The following is a 16,840-nucleotide window of genomic DNA, read 5'->3' on the forward strand; positions in this document are numbered from 1 at the left end:
CATTGTTGTTGGGCCTGGGGTGGACCCCGAGATTTGGTGGTTAGTGTCTGAGGACAATCCATTTTGCAGTGGCCCCATTGTTTACAGGTGGAGCAGGGTTTGGTGGGTGGCTGGGATTTGGGCAGGACTTAGCCCAGTGTCCTATCTGAAGCAGGGGCCTGGAGGGTTAGGTCCCATACGGGTGGGCCGAGGTTGATGGGCCAAAGGGGTTGAATTTTTTCCTTGGATAGCTGCAGTGAATAAAGCATATTTAACCTTTCTTTCCTTTTTTCTTTTCTCACTTCTTCCTCCCTATTGTTGAAAACTTTAAAGGCTATTTCTAGGAGATCTCGCTGAGGGGTTTCGGGGCCCTTCTCTAACTGGCATAGTTTTTGGCGAATATTGGGGGCTGACTGGCTTATGAACTGGACATGTAGATACAGAAGTCTGGCGGGAGTGGAAATATCTAGATTAGTGTATTTTTGGACTGTCTCAGTAAGGCGTGAAAGAAAAAGGGCAGGATTTTCATCTTTTTCTTGAGTCACATCCTAATCTTAACATAGTTAGCACCAATGTGAGAGCTTCTTAGCATTTCTTCTAACAAACAGGTGATCATATGATGCAGGTGATCATATGATGCTTGATATGTCCACCATGGCTCAAGGGACTATATCATCAGCTGGCGGATTAGTCCTAAACCTTGGTTATGGAGCTGATTAGCATGAGTCTGGGCTGCCTGCCATATCCGTTCCTTTTCATCAGGGGTTAAAGTGGCATTTAGGATGTAATAAGGATCATTCCAGGTTAAATGATATGCTTGTGTAAGGCGGAGGAGTTCTTTTCTGTGTCTAGTAGGATTTTCTGAAAAGGATCCCAATTTTTCTTCAATTTGGCTCATATCGGAAATTGAGAAAGGCACATGAACCCGTGTAGGGCCCTCTGGTCCGCTACCTCTCTGAGAGGCGACATGTGTTTGCTTCGGGTCCTGGCTGATGGAGGAGGGTGGAAATCTCTTGGTGTTTTGGAGTCATCACTTCCTGTTTTGGAGGAGGAAGGGCTAGAGAATGGGGTCTCGTCCCCAGAAGCTTTCTCTCCACGGCGGTAGGGAGGAGGTTCATCTGCCGGGTCGAATTTGGGGGTTGAGGGTTTATGGGACCTTTTAGGGGCTATAGATTTGGATTCTTTTGTAATGGAGAGGGAGAGAGCAGAGGAGGATTTGATAGGTAGAACAGTCCTTGCAGAGAGAAGGACCGCTTCTAAGATCCCAGGGGGCTTGAATATAGGGGACTTCTGACTATTTGCCATTCCGTTTGAGGAAGTTAGTGAGATCTGATAAAATATTGAAATCGAAAGTCCTGAACTCAGGCCAGCGGTTTTGGTTATCCAGTTTGTATTGAGGCCAAATTTGAGTGCAAAGTGACTCAAGTTTATGAACCTTGAGATCGATCAAGACTAGAGGTTTGAGGTATCATTTTACACAGGCCAAGAGAGAGTCCCGTGGGACGGATTGGCTTGACCCCATAGCAAATGACTAGCGACTGCCCGGTTGAGAGAAAAGGTCGTCACCTAATCTTTTGACTGGACAAAGAGAGAGAGAGACTCTGAAGGAGGGAGTGGCGTCCCCCAAGTACCTCTCCAGAGGGCCTTTTGGCCAGAGGGTTCCTTGGGAACCCGGCAGCGACAATAGTCTATGGCACCCTAGAGTACCATCCGCTCTTACCTGGGCTACTGGGTCAGGTGAGAATTCATGATGGATGGAGGGAGGTCAAATGACAAAAGGCCTCTCTCCTGGAGCTGGCCGGTCTCACGGAAAAGAAATTGTAGAGAATAGAGGAAGAGAGAGAGAGAGAGGCCAGTATTCCTTGAGTTACGTGGAAAACCACTAAAGCCCTTACACAGGACTTGTACCGCTCACGAAGGCACAGGGTGTCCTCTCGAGGAGGTCTTGAAAGCCCGGGCAGGAAAGTGAGCTCAGCAGGCTCCCACGCTCTGAAGAGCTGGCCGTGGAGAACAAGAAGGAAACTCAACCTCCCGGGTTTTGACACCGAAAAATGTAAGGTTAGGGAGTTAGAGAAGGCGAGGTTTGGAAAAATAATGAGACAGGCACTTCACGGGAACAGATCACCTTTAATGAGGCGAGAAGGGGCAGCAGTCAGATTAGTGAGCTGCTGCACTAACCCAAGCAAAGAGTAAGCATATGTGTGGAAAGCTACTGTCTTAAGGGGGCCTGTTCTTCTCCAAGGTTGTTTGGAGTAATTATCTCTTAAACAACTGGGGCAAGGAATTCTGGAGATAGGCCAGAGGCTGGACCAGAGAGGAGCTGGGCATAATCAACCTTAATGTCCATTTTTTTCCCCCTTTGAGTGAGAGAGTTCTTCGTTTTGCATAGAATTGTGGGGAAGACCTGGAGGGGAGTTTAAACTCCAGGCTATTTTGAGCCAAGTAACTTTCCTTCAGGGTCAGCGAGAAGAATGCCCCTTTTCCTATTAGAATAAAGTTGCCTGAATGACTTAGGACCGGTGTCATTCTTGAGGGTCTGAAGTGCCCAAATTCATCTTCCTGCCCGATGCCGCGTGGGCTCACCTGTCACTGAAGCAGGTCGAGGAGAATGCAATCAGGCAGTCGGCTAAGGGTCAGGTGTCGATTGGAGTGAACACCTTTCCACTACAGTATTCTAAGTTAGAGGGATGTTAGCTCATATGGAAAACCCACCTGCTTGAGGAAACCAGGACAGAGTGTGGAAACTGCTTCAACCAGCAGACCCCTCTTTCCGTTCATTGCTTTGTAAAAGGGTTTTTTGGTTTGTGGAAGTCTCTTAACCATCAATTACTTGATACCCACACTCCAATACTTTGGCCACTTGATGTGAAGCACTGACTCATTTGAAAAAACCCTGATGGTGGGAAAGATTGAGGGCAGGAGGAGAAGGGGACGACAGAGGATGAGATGGTTGGATGGCATCACCGACTCAATGGACATGAGTTTGTGTAGGCTCTGGGATTTGGTGACGGACAGGGAGGCCTGGCGTGCTGCAGTTCATGGGGTCGCAAAGAGTCGGACACGACTGAGCGACTGAACTGAGCTGAAACATCTCTTTAGAGTAATTACTATATGTATGAAAGTGAAAGTTGCTCAGTCGTGTCCAACTCTTTGCAACCCCATGGAATGTATAGTCCACGGTATTCTCTAGGCCAGAATACTGGAGTGGGTAGCCTTTTCTTCAGGGGATCTTCCCAACCCAGGGATTGAACCCAGGTCTTCCACATTGCAGGTGGATTCTTTACCAACTGAGCCACTGGGAAGCCCAAGAATACTGGAATGGGTACCCTTCTCCAGCGGATCTTCCTGAACCAGGAATCAAATGGGGGTCTCCTGCATTGCAGGTGGATTCTTTATCAACTGAGCTATCAGGGAACCCACTGTACGTATGATGGTATACAATACTTCTTTATTCATACCAGCAAATTTTTTTTTTATGGAGCATCTGCGAGGTTGCACTGGGGCTCGTGGCCCTAAATGAAAGATAAGTACTTGGTTTTTCAGAGGTTATGTAGAGGTAGCCAGGTGAAATGACAATGTATTAGTTCCAGGACAGTGTTACCAGTTAGAAGAAGTATTAAGGGAGTCGTTACCAGAAGACGAGAATAGATGTTGGGCAGTTATGGTAAGCTGAAAAATGCCCACCCCCCACCCACCAATGATGTCAAGTATCTGAATGTCACTATATTTGGGGAAAGGGTGTTTACAGATATGATTAAATTAAAAATCTTAAGATGAGAAGACAATCTTGGATTATCCTGGTGGGCCATAAATGCAATCACTTATCCTTACAGAATAGACACAGGGGGAAAAAGAGACTAGCAGGCAGAGAAGGAAGGAGTGTGACAACAGAGGCAGAGACTGGAATGATGAACCACAAATTGGGAAATGTTGACAGTCACCAGAATCTGAAAGATGCAAAAATCTCTTTTAGAGCCTCCAGAGGTAGTACAGACTTGCCTTTTTATACCTTGATCTCAGACTTCACAGAATTGTGAAGTCTAATTATCTCCCAGTTTATGATAATCTATTACAGTGGCAACAGAAATAAAATACAGCCAATATAAACAACAGATCCTGAATGCATGTTATCTGCCTCGAGTATCTTACAGTCTCCTGTTGAGAGAATTGTTACATTCAAAGAATAATCAAAATGTTAAACAAGTTAGAGAGGTCTAAGTAAACACCCATTTCTGAGAATCACAAAGCAATATTGTTGTGAGGACAGAGAGGTCAGGAAAAGCTTCTTGAAGATGTGTCTCCAACGTAATTATAAAGACAGTAAGGGAGGTGTTACAACAAGTATGAATGTCATTAAAGTGAGAGAGGATAGAAGGTAAGAAATGTAATAGGATATAGCCATGTGTCTACAGAAGGATAACCAAGGTGAAGTGAGGAAAATGAGTTTAAATAAATAGTTGAGGCTTGAGTACTAGACTGGGGAATTTAAGAACTAAGACAGGATAATGAATCAAGTTCTTAAGTAGCTATAGGTTGAAAGTATTATCTGTAAAGTAAATCAACTCCCGTTTATTAGTTTCTTACTGCCCATGTGACAAATTACCACAAACTTAGTGGCTTGAAACATCAGGAATTGATTCTCTTCAAGTTCTGTATGCCAGAAGTCCAAAATGATTCTTTCAGGGATAAAGTCAAGGTGTTGGCAGGGCTGGTTCTTCTGAAGGCTCCAAGGGAGGATGCGTTCTTTGCCTCTTCCAGCTTCTAGGAGCTGGCATTCCTTAACTCACAGGTCCATTTCTCCAATCTCTCCTTTTGTTGTTGGAATGCCTTCTCTAATTTTATTCCACTGCTTCTCTCTTATAGCAACATTTGAGATTACATTAAGACCAACCAGGTAGTCAGGAATAATCTCCCCATCCCAGGATCCTTAATCACATGGCCAGTCCCCTTTACTGTACAAGTAACAGTCTAGGAATTAAAGCATAGACATATCTGGGGCAGGGCTATTATTCAGCCTATCACATTCCAGTACCAAAAGAGACAGACTGAGACTGATAGAGCTAAAACCCCAAAGATTAGAAAAAGTATAAGCATTCTTTGTAAACCATTGGTGAGTTTGTGGGAAATCATTAAAGGATATCTCTAAGCGGGGATCAGAAGTGGAGAGAGGACTTTTGTTGGTGATGGTAAAGAACAATAAATTGAAACTAGAACAGTAATCAGTAAAATTGAAAGCCAGGATTTCTGTGAAGGTAGAATGCTAATACCAGTGCTAGGACCAACCGAGAGACTGATCAAGTTGAGTTATCTAAGGTATTGCATTATCCATTGATTTCAACATATGAATTTTGAGGGGGATCCTAGAGATTCAGACCATAGAAGTTACCTTCTTTGATAAAAGGAATCTTGCAGATGTGATTAAGTCAGGGATCCTGAGATGAAATCATCTTGGATTATCTGGGTGGGTCCCCTTAATCATAAAAGGGAGGTGGAGGAAGAATCAGAATCAGTCAGAAGGGTGTGTGACTATGGAAGAAATAGTGAGATGCATCTTTATCTGGCTTTGAAGGTGGAGAAAGGGGGCTCCCAGAATCTGGAAAACAAAATAGATTCTTCCCTTGAGCCTTCAGAAAAGATTGCAGGCCTACCAACATCTTGATTTTACCCCAGTGAATCCTCTATTGGACTGCTGACATATAGAACTGTAAGATAATAAATCTGTATTATTTTAAATGACTAAGTTTTTGGTATTGGTAATTTGTTACTGCAGTAATTGAAAACAACTACATTGAATACATCTATATTGATGGCAGCCAAAAAGCGTTACTAGAGATAAAATCTTTCATAATGATGAACTGTTCTGTTCACCAGGAAAACAACAATTTTTAACGTGTGTGTATAATAAATTACATGGCTTCTGTGCTACTGTTCCAATTTTATGTAGACAATTATAAAACATTATTGAATGATGGTAAGGAAGACCTAAATAAATGGAGACATACTGAGTTCCTAGATTGAAAGACTCAGTATGGTAAAGATGGTGTTTCTCCCCAAATTAGTTTATAAATTACATGCAGTCTTAATCAAAATTTCACAAGTAGTTGTTTGTTTTTATTTTTGTGTAATTTGAGAAGCAGATTGAGATTTTTATATGGAAATTTTTAAAGGTCCAAAAATTGCCAAGATATTGGAAGAATTTGCTCTACAAGATATCAACATTTATTGTAAATTATAGTAATTAAGAGAGAATAGTATTAGCATAGGGATGATAAATAGACTAATGGATCAGAATGGAGATCCCAGGAACAGACCAACACATATATAGTCAACTTCAGGTATGACAGAGAGTGGAGAAAAGATGGACATTCCAATAAATGATGCTGGGACAAGTGGATATTCACATGGGGAAAAAAATTCCCTACCTCACCATCTATACAAAAATCACTTCTAGAATTAAGATGTGAAAAATCAACATTTAAAGTTTTTAGATTAGTATAGGAGAATTGGTACAAAAGAATATCATCTCAAAGGTAAGGAAAGAATTTTAATACAAGATATAAAAAGCACCAACTTCAAACGAAAAGGTTGCTACAATTTAACTATATTAAGGGACTTTTGTTCATCAAAAGGTAGCATAAAACAAGCAAAAAAAAGCAAGGTACAGGGTGGGAAAAGATATTTGTCACATGTGAAATTAATAAAGGACTAGTTTCCACAATGTTTGAAAACTTTTTCAAATCTGTAAGAGATAATCACCATGAAAAGTGGGCAAAAGACTTGAATAGGGACTTTACCAAAGAAAAAACATAAATGATCAGTAAGTATGCAAATACAGATCAACTCCTTACTAATCAGGGAAATGACAATTATAACCTAGTGAGATACAATTAGCCATCCTTCAGTGGCTAAAATGAACCATTGATGGCACCAGTTTTTGGTGAGGGTATAGTGTGGTAGAAACTTGCAGACTGCAGGTGGGCGCATTCACATTGGGAAACAGCTTGGCATTATCTAGGAAAGTCAAAGATATACATATCCCATGACTATTTTTTCTAATGCTAGGCTCATGGCCTTAAAGATCCCTAGGATACATATCCATGGGGTCACAAAGAGTCAGACACGACTGAGCAACTTAGTTAATACTAAGTCTGTGTTAACCAGACTGCTTAAATTAGTATTGTTCATTATAGTCCACACTGAGTACTACACAACATCAGTCTACGATAGAATAAGTAAGTAAACCGTGGTATATCTTACCATGCTTTTAAACTGTGGTGTTGGAGAAGACTCTTGAGAGTCCTCTGGACTGCAAGGGCATCAAACCAGTCAATCCTAAAGGAAACCAAGCCTGAATATTCATTGGAAGGACTGAAACTGAAGCTGAAGCTCCAATACTTTGGCCATCTGATGCGAAGAGTTGACTCATTAAAAAAGACTCTGATGCTGGGAAAGATTAAAATCAGGAGGAGAAGGGGGTGGCAGAGGATGAGATGGTTGAATGTCATCACCGACTCAATGGACATACGTTTGAGCAAGCTCCGGGAGATGATGAGGGACAGGGAAGCCTGGAGTACTGCAGTCCATGGGGTTGCAAAGGGTCGGACACGACGGAGTGGCTAAACAACAGCGACAGTATCTTACAATGGGGTACTTCACAGCAATGCAGGTGAACAAATTGCTGCTCCATTCAACTGTAACACAGAGGAATCTCATAAGCAACACTGAGTGAAGGAAGTAAGGCATAGAAGAATATGCACAGTTATGATTCACTTCTCTAAACTTCAAAATCAGGCTAAATGAAATGATTGCTTAAGGAATTCATATACAGGTGGTAAAACTATAAAGAAAGCAAAAAAAAAAAAATTATCCCAAAAGTCAGGACAGTGGATACTTACCCTGATAGCGAATAGTGGGGAGGGGCACAAGTATTAGGGAGAGTGTCAGGGGGAGGGGTCCTGGGAGTAATAGAAATACTTTATTTCTTGACCTGGATGGTGGTTACATAGGTTTTCCCTTAGTGATCATTCATTAAAATGTCTTGTTTTGGGTGCTTCTTGCTTATACTTTATATGTTAGATATACTTTGTATGTTAAATATATGTAAATGATGTATAATGATAATAATAAAAGAGACATCCTGTTGGGAAATACTGCGTAAGGATGATCTTCTAAGGTGCTATTGTAGTTAATCTGGGTTAATAAAGATGTTAAGGCAGGCAAAGACCTGGTAACAGATAGTAGACATATTTTGTACCCTATGATCCTCATCCCTCTGACTACAGATAGGAATGCGTATAGAGATGCTAAGACTGTTATCACACATTCGGGACAGTCGATACTACTGGACTCAAGCTGGGCACATGACCTAGGAGCAGTTGATAGGGAGGCACCCCTCTCCATCATCTTGTCATCTCCATAGAAAAGGCAACTTCTGTCCAGAAGGGGTTATGTATGAATCGAAACAGTAAAGATCGAAACAGACTAGTTAGAAGAGGGGTGTATTGAATGGACATTGGGCAGCTCACAAAATTGATGAAAAAGCTGAAGAATAAGGTTTGGAACATCGACAAGCACCAAGGGAAATTAGGTATCTGAAAATCAATGCACAGGAAGAATCTGGTCAGTATCCAATAACTTCTGTCATTGGCATAGCTGCCATTGGGCATTGGATGCTGCCATTATTGCTTCCTCTATCGCCTCTGGAAAGATTCTAAGCTGCCATTTATTTCTGTGTTACTCCAGAGTCAAGGTCTTAGGTAGGAGCATATGGTTCTGGGAAAGGGGCTATCTCCCTACCCTTGAGCTTCTTTATTGGAATTCCCTTCAAATAGGAACGGTGTTTAGATACTGGGTGACCAAAAATGAAAGATACCCATCACAGGAAATATCAGAAAAAAATATATATCTGGCCCCACAGGGGAGAAGAAAGAGTTATATGATTATGATCTGTGAAATCCATTGGGCCATGTTTTAACTGGGGGATGAGAGACTGTGCGCAGAGTCATAGAATGAAAGGCAGCCAGGCTGAAGCTTCAGTGCACCATTCTCTCTCTTTCCTGGTTTCTCTGCCTGTGATTGTGGATTGGGAAGAGGGTGTAATTCTGATACTGTACTATTGGACAATCTATCTTCAATGCAGGAAGGTGGACATCCAAATGTCAGCAATCTTCATGGTTGGTCACACACTCCAAAACATACCCTTATAGGGCTCTCTGGAGTTTTAACATTTATTGTTTTTTTATTGATATATAGTTGATTTACAATGTTAATGCCAATCTCTGCTGTATAGCAAAGTGATTTAGTTATAGACATACAGACATTCTTTTTATACATATTCTTTTCCATTAGGGCTTATCACAGGATGTTGAATATAGTTCCCTATGTGATACAGTGACACCTTGTTGTTTATCCATCTTGTATGTAATAGTTTACATCTGCTAATCTCAGACTCCCAGTCCTTCCCTCCTTCCCCTTCCCGCTTGGTAACCACAAGTCTGTTCTCTGTCTGTGAGTGTGTTTCTTTGAACCTGTAGAGAGGTTCATTTGTGCCCTATTTTAGATTCCACATATAAGTGGTATCATATGGTATTTGTCTTTCTCTTTCTGACCTACTTCCCTTAGTATGATAATCTCTAGTTGCACCCATGTTGCTGCAAATGGCGTTGTTTCACTTTTTATGGCTGAGTAGTCCGTTGTATATATGTATCACACCTTCTTTATCCAGTCATCTGTTGGTGGACATTTAGGTCGTTGCCATGGCTGGGCTACTGTGAATAGTGCTATTAGGAGCAAAGGGGTGCTAGTATCTTTTTGGATTATAGTTTTGTATGGGCATTTCCCTGGGAGCGGCATTGCTGCGTCATCTGGTAATCCTCTTTTTGGTTTTCTGAGGACCCTCCACACTGGTTTCCATAGTGGCTATACCAATTCCCATTCCCCCCGACAGTGTAGGAGGGCTCTCTTTTCCCTACACACGCTTCAGCATTTGCTATTTGTAGACTTCCTAATGATGGCCATTCTGCCCGGTGTAGGGTGGTACCTCGTCGTAGTTTGATTTGTGTTTCTCTAATAATTAGTGATGTTGGGCACCTTTTCAAGTGGAGGGCTCTGTGTTAACGGCCACGTGGGCGATAGTGCTGAGGTCATTCCCCACCTTCCTAATCTAGTTTCACTGCCATACAAAAACTTGGAGAAAAGGAGGGGTGAATAAAAGAATTCAAGCTCTAAATTCCGCTCTAAACTTCCAGTTAGCTAGCCCTTAGAATGGCCAATGATATGACCTAACATGAAAAGGTTGTATCACATTATTCTTTTGAGAATTTGAGCTTGAGGAAACTGACACCTGAGCCAATGGGGAGTGAGGATGCCCTCCATGAGAGCCTATGAGATAACTTTTTATAACTTAGTATTTGATGACTTTCTATGATTAGCTTCAGGCAATGGGTCTCCTTGTAAATGGTGAATGAACACACCAATGAAGATCAGTAACACTTATGAGCAAATAATGATTTAAATAATGAGGTAGACACCCTCTCTTTTCTTTAAAAATGATACTGTTGGCAGGGATATAATGACATGGGTATTCTTAAACTTTGCTACTGAATGTATAGATTGATAGATACACTGTCTGAAAGGCAGCTTGGCAATATATATGAAAACCTTCACACCACAAATGTCCTTTGACCCAATAATTAAACTTCTTGGAATTTATCTTAAGGAATTTAGCTAAACTTAAAAAAAATTTTTTTTATTGAAGTATAGTTGATTTACAATATTGTGTTAGTTTCTGCTATACAGCAAGGTAAATCAGATGTTTGTGTGTGTGTATCCACCCTTTTTTAGGTTCTATTCCCATATAGAGGACCTTGTTGTTTATCTATCCTATGTATAATAGTTTGCATCTGCTAATCCCAAACTCCCAATCCTTCCCTTGCCCACTTCCCTTCCCCTTGGCAACCACAAGTCTGTTCTCTGTGTCTGTGAATCTGTTTATCTTTAGGAATTTAGGATGTGAAAAAGATTTAGTTATAAATGCTCATCACAATGCTATTTATAATATCAAACTGTCGTAAATAAACGTTCACAGTACAGACTGGTTAAATGATGATAGAGGTTTAAAATAGTATATGATCCAGACTTTAAAAATGATTTTGCAGAAATTTACTTTCAAATGATTCAGCAAAACTAGAGAGTGTTTGTGTGTGTGTGTGTGTCTGTGTGCGTGTGTGTAACAGAGAGGATAAGCATGAGAAATTGTGAGCAAAGGGCAAATGTGGCAAATGATATGATTGTTAAGTCAAACTATAAAAGGTCTGAAATTTTTACTCTGCTTGTAAGCTAACAAGGTAGCCTACCCCCTCCTCACCACTCTCATATTTAAATATATAGTTTTCTTTTAGGGCCCAACAGCAGCAAGGTGCCCAGATTTTTGTCCATGGAGACCATTACTGCCAGTTTGAGGGGTCTTCCTCCCAAAGGGCAACCTCAAGGCTTTGCTCTCTGTTACCCAGCCCAAGTTCCAGCACCCTGTGATGAGGGAGCTGGCTTCTCCACCCAAGTCTCTCAATGAGGAGACAATCTTTTCTTTTGAACACCATGGGGGCACACATGAACTGGGGCCTGGACTATGTAGACAGCATGTGGGGTTTCCAAGGAAGAGAAGCAGGGCAGAGCTTGGTCTCTCAGGGTGCACTTTGTGACTTAGTGTATGTGTGGGCGGGTTGGTCTGGGTCCAGACAGAGGGGCAGAAAGAAGATGTGTATGTTCTATATATATATAATGTAAACGTTATTTATATAGATATTATACTATTATATATATATGTTCAATATAAATAATAAGCCCTCTGAGTCTGAAAGCACAGTTTATTATTTATGGCAAAAGCAGCAGCTAGAGCAGTATCTTATGTTGGCTCCCAAGTCCCATCCACGTAGGGCAACATAGTGGGGACCAGATGGTACCTGCCTATGCAGGGGAGTGCATTACAGGAGACAAGCCCTGAAATTAGGAAACTCTGATGTTTGGCTGCTGGTGACCTTGTCTTTATTCTAGAGTGTAAGGCAGTCTTCTCCAAGAGGGGAAGGAGATATCTTTACTTTTCTGAACCATCTCTGGGGAGAGAAACACATCTAAGCTTTACTACCTTGGAATGTCTCTGTAGGGGAGGGAAAAAAATATCCTCTGTCCTCTACCCTCTTAGGTTCAGTATCTGGCACCCTTTGAATTCAACTGACAAAAGATTAACAGGAGAAAAAGGTTTACTTCATATGCATATGGGAGGCCTAACAGAAATGAAGTGAAAAATCCCAAAGAGGTGATCAGACCCAGAGGGTTATATACCATTTTAACAAAGAGCAATAAATTTGTGGAGAAGTGCCAAGAGAAAGGAAAGTGGATTCAGGTTTTTATGGGTAGTAAATCGTGAGACGGTAAGCATGTGGGGAAAACTAATGGAAACTAAGGGTTGTTTTTAGTAAAGTTTATGTAGCTGCCATCTCTGGGCTCTGATGAGTTTAGTCAACTTGTGTCTGATGATTAAGAGTTATTCTGCTCTTCCTAATGTAAGAGACAGGAGGGGGACACGTTCACAAAGGGAAACTTAAGCCCTGCATTTAGGCAGATTGGGGGAGGATAGAGAGCCTTTTCTGCATCTGCTGTTCTTCACTTGCCTTCAGCTCAAAATAGTCCTTATGCCAATGTGGCGTACTTGGGGGTGCCACGTTCTGATCCCCTTCAGCTCCTTATACAAATGTTCTTGAACTGATTGTAAATGCTTTTGATCAGAAGACCTGAACTGTGCAGAAAAGTGGGATGTTCAGAGCAATATTCTACTGAAGGGTTTAAGGATGTTTATTGAACTATTCTCTCACTCTTTCTCCAAGTTTGAAAAACATTTAAAAACTTGGGAAATAATAGTGCAGAGATACATTTGATGTGGAAACTGTTTAGAATATATTAAGTAGAAAAGTGGGCTATACATATTGTGTACTAAGATCTCATTTTTATAATGGTTCGATGTATCTGTCTTTAAAGAAAAAAATCCACACGAGAATATACCAATATATTATTAGTGCCTATCTTTGGTTGAGTAAGGGCACTAGGGTTTTTTAAAATGGTCTTTCCATTTGTATATCTTTTGCTTTTTTTCCCCAATGAGTGGTTTTTTGAGTGATTTTTAAAAAAATTTTCAAAAATGAATCCCTTTATGGCTTCTTTACCATCTGAGCCACTGGGGATGCCCTATGTCTTTCTATCTTCTAATGCGGAGAGTTATCAGTGACATGTTGGTTTTTTTCTCTCCCTATCTTGGGCATACTTAAATTGGTCTGCAGAGTGGGGAAGGAAGAGAGTAAAAGATAAAAACATCACGAGGGGAGTAAAGAAGAGAGAAATCTAGGAGATGAGACAGACCTGGGAGGAATTTTCAAATGAAATGCTGACCAATGTGAACTCCCTTATTCACCTTCCTTACAAAATCAGTAAATTCTTTTATATTTTTGTGTCAGTTGAATCTTTGGTGGGAAACTCAAAAGGAAGAGGAGACAACAGTTTTATGGGTTACATTTTGGGGCTGCCTGGGATTTTCAAACTAAAGTGTACTGTCTAGCTATATTTAAGACTCAACTTGCTTTTAGAGGCTTTCTCACCTACAAATGGGCTTTCCTGGTGGCTCAGTGGTAAAGAATCTGCCTGCCAATGCAGGAGATGCTTGTTTGATCCCTGGGTCAGGAAGATCCCCTGGAGAAGGAAATGCAACCCACTCCAGTATTCTTGACTGGGAAATCCCATGGACAGAGGAGCCTGATGGGCTATAGTTCATGGGATCACAAAGAGTCAGACACGACTTAGCAAGTAAACAACAACAATAACCCCTATAGATGCTTGCAGAGTGGAACAAGTTGAAACAAAATTAATTACCAATTAGTCTATCCAAAAATTTTGTCAACAGCTCAAGTCTAATGTATCACCTCTGTTATTCTTTGCCCTGTGGGTTTAATGCCTTTTGTGCCTTTACCTTCATTTTAGTGAGATTTTGAGAGGCAGGAGATAAATGCAAGTGTCCAACCTGCCAAGAATGACCACTAGTCTCAATTTAGTTTCCATAGAAACAGCTTCTCTTCCCTTTAGCACTCCATTTTTATTGACTTATATAATAATTAAGTTACATAATTACATTTGTACTACTGGCATAAGGAAGTTTAAGAACAAATCCAACTGACTCTTGGTAAATAATACTACTCCGTTAGTGGGCATAAGTTAGTAGAACAGAAGGGTGTGGGCATCAGTTAATTTATTTTACAGAAGGAATGAAAGTTGTGGTTAAGTCAGGCAAGTTGGATTAAATGGAAGTTAGTTAACAGTGCTTCTACATTAAATAAATACAAAACATTCATTCACAGAGTACATTATCAAAAGTCTAAATGATTTGGTTTCTTGGACAACCAGTTTAACTTTAAATGAGTTTATCTGTCTTCAAAAATTCCTTGAGCAAGCAAATGCTTTTCTAGAGTCAGGCTATTTTCTGTACTATGACCATGGGTACTACTGACGTATTCAGACTGACTTCCTGGACTCTGGACCTTTGTCTGTCCTAACTCTTAAGTATCCCATCCTTCTTCTGCGCTGATCTCCTGGGTGGAATTTTTATCTGATTTGACCTCAGTGACCTTGGTTGGCATCAGTGACTTGTTACTTACCTTCCTTTTGAGGTTCCCCTTCATAGGTACATAGTTCCTCAGTTTCTAACCTTTTGGGGCTTCTTCAGAGGAAAACTGACTTGTCTTCCTATTGGCTTTCTTCCCTGCAGGAAGTCAGGTTTTAACTTCTGCGCTCTAAGTTACCCATTTATCTGTTTGCTTTCCATCTTCTAAAATTCTGATTTTTTTTTCTTTCTTCTCCTGTATTTATCTTTGAGGGGTTTATAACTTTAAAACATTATTCCTTTATTCTCAGTTTAATGGGGTTCTGAAGAGAACAGAGTTACCGCTTGTCTTCAGGAGTTCATGTTTGGTCTTCTCGCTACTATGGTAACTTCCTATTTTCTAAACACTTTCTCTCTTAGTTTTCCAGAAAACTGGAGCATGTCAAGCTTTCATTTACACAGCCTCTTCTTGGAACTGCCTAGCAGGGCCCTATTTGTTCTGTGGTTAATATATGGTCAGAAATAAGCCAATGTAAATTAGCTTTGGTAAATATAAATTTATAATTAGCAAACATTTGAGGATTAAATGTTAAATGTGAGTTTAAAGTCAAGCCAATCGTGAGAAATTTCCTCAGGAAATAGGAAATCTGGCCATCTTCGAAGGTCAGATAAACTTTTCTCCTTTGACTGTGAAGAGAGTACTTAGAGATCGGAAGTTAAATTTTCCTGAGAAGAGGGCAGTTGTAACATTTCTTAAACTCATAACAATTGTGTTTTGTACAATTGGACGGGCACTTTCAGTTTCAAAGATCCTCTTTTCAGAAGGGTGGAATTGAAATAATTTGTTCCCTCTTTCATTAGTGTATAACTTTTCCACATATTTGTTTTGTTTCTACAGAAGTTTTATCAGTTCCTTGAGGGTAGAGGATATTTCTGACACATCTTAGCGTCTCTGAGTGCTAGAAGAATAGCGCTTTCCATAAGTATCAGGTACTGTGCATCAGCTCTTTTAATTTCTATAACAATCTGTGAGGGAGGAAGTATTATCACTTTAATTTTATAGATGAGGAAACTGAGGCACAAGCTACAGGGCTCCAGTGAGAAGTACATCTGTAACTGACTCCACTTGGCTGATTAACCTGGTTAATTAGATCATACCCTAGTATTCCGCAGCGTTTGCCTTCAGTGAACAGGTAAGGTGCTCCGCGGAGAGAGAGAGCTGGGATGTCATGGAGCTTACAGAATAGGCTGTATAATGGCTTGCTAATAAATGTTTGTTGGATTTGACCAGAGTCTATCATTCATTGTAACATACCATCTGGAGCAAGATTATGGTGAAGTCCTATAGCTTAACCTGTCTCTTAACTGTTGGAAGCTACTGATGTCTGCCCCAAAGAAGCTAATAATAAGAAACTGACTCAGGTTAATTTGTAACCTTCTTCTTCCTTAGTTATCTCCAGCTGGAAGAAATCTAGTCCCAGAGAATCAAATAATGTGAAGATTTATCATGTAGTTCTGTGTGGTCACTACTGGGGCTATGGTCTCTGGCATGAAGCCCTCCCTGCAGTGTACAAGAATCTGGAACACCAGAAGGCCTACGAGCTAAAAGCTCGTACAACCAGCAGCTAGAAATCGGCTGCTGTCTCCACATGCTGCAGGTCTCCTGAGCATTTTCGGTTTCAGTGGGAAGGGAGTTATGATCAAAGCCACTGAGGTTGAAAGGATTCTAGCTGTTAGGATGGCCTCTTCTGGTTCCTTTTGGTTCACTGCTAAGGAAATCTTGCCCCAGAGATGCTGTCTCTCTCTTTCTCTGCTGTCTCAGTGATCCTCACTGGAGGCTCCCCTATCCCGAGTAGCTCCAAGTTCCAAAAACACCAGAGATTTTTGGCCTAACTGGTTGCTTCATATCACAAGTAACTCAGTAATTGCTCATAAATTGCAGATCTATTTAGATTTTGTGGTGAGAAGCACAGAACTGGTGCTTCTTAAATGTCTTAAAAAGTGAAAAAATAAGTGAATATAAATAATCAAACATAATAATGTAAATGTTGAAACTATTATTTGATACAATTGATGAAACTATAGACCATACTCTCCAGACTTATTTCATACCAACTTTTAAGTTTTAATCTCACAATAATTTGAAAAGCAATATGCATAGTTAAAGTAAAATTTGGAGTTTCTCTATTCTTCATAGTCCATGTAGAATAGTACTGCCTA

The sequence above is a fragment of the Capra hircus genome, chromosome 1, assembly GCF_001704415.2.
Source record: "Capra hircus breed San Clemente chromosome 1, ASM170441v1, whole genome shotgun sequence".
NCBI lineage: Eukaryota > Metazoa > Chordata > Mammalia > Artiodactyla > Bovidae > Capra > Capra hircus.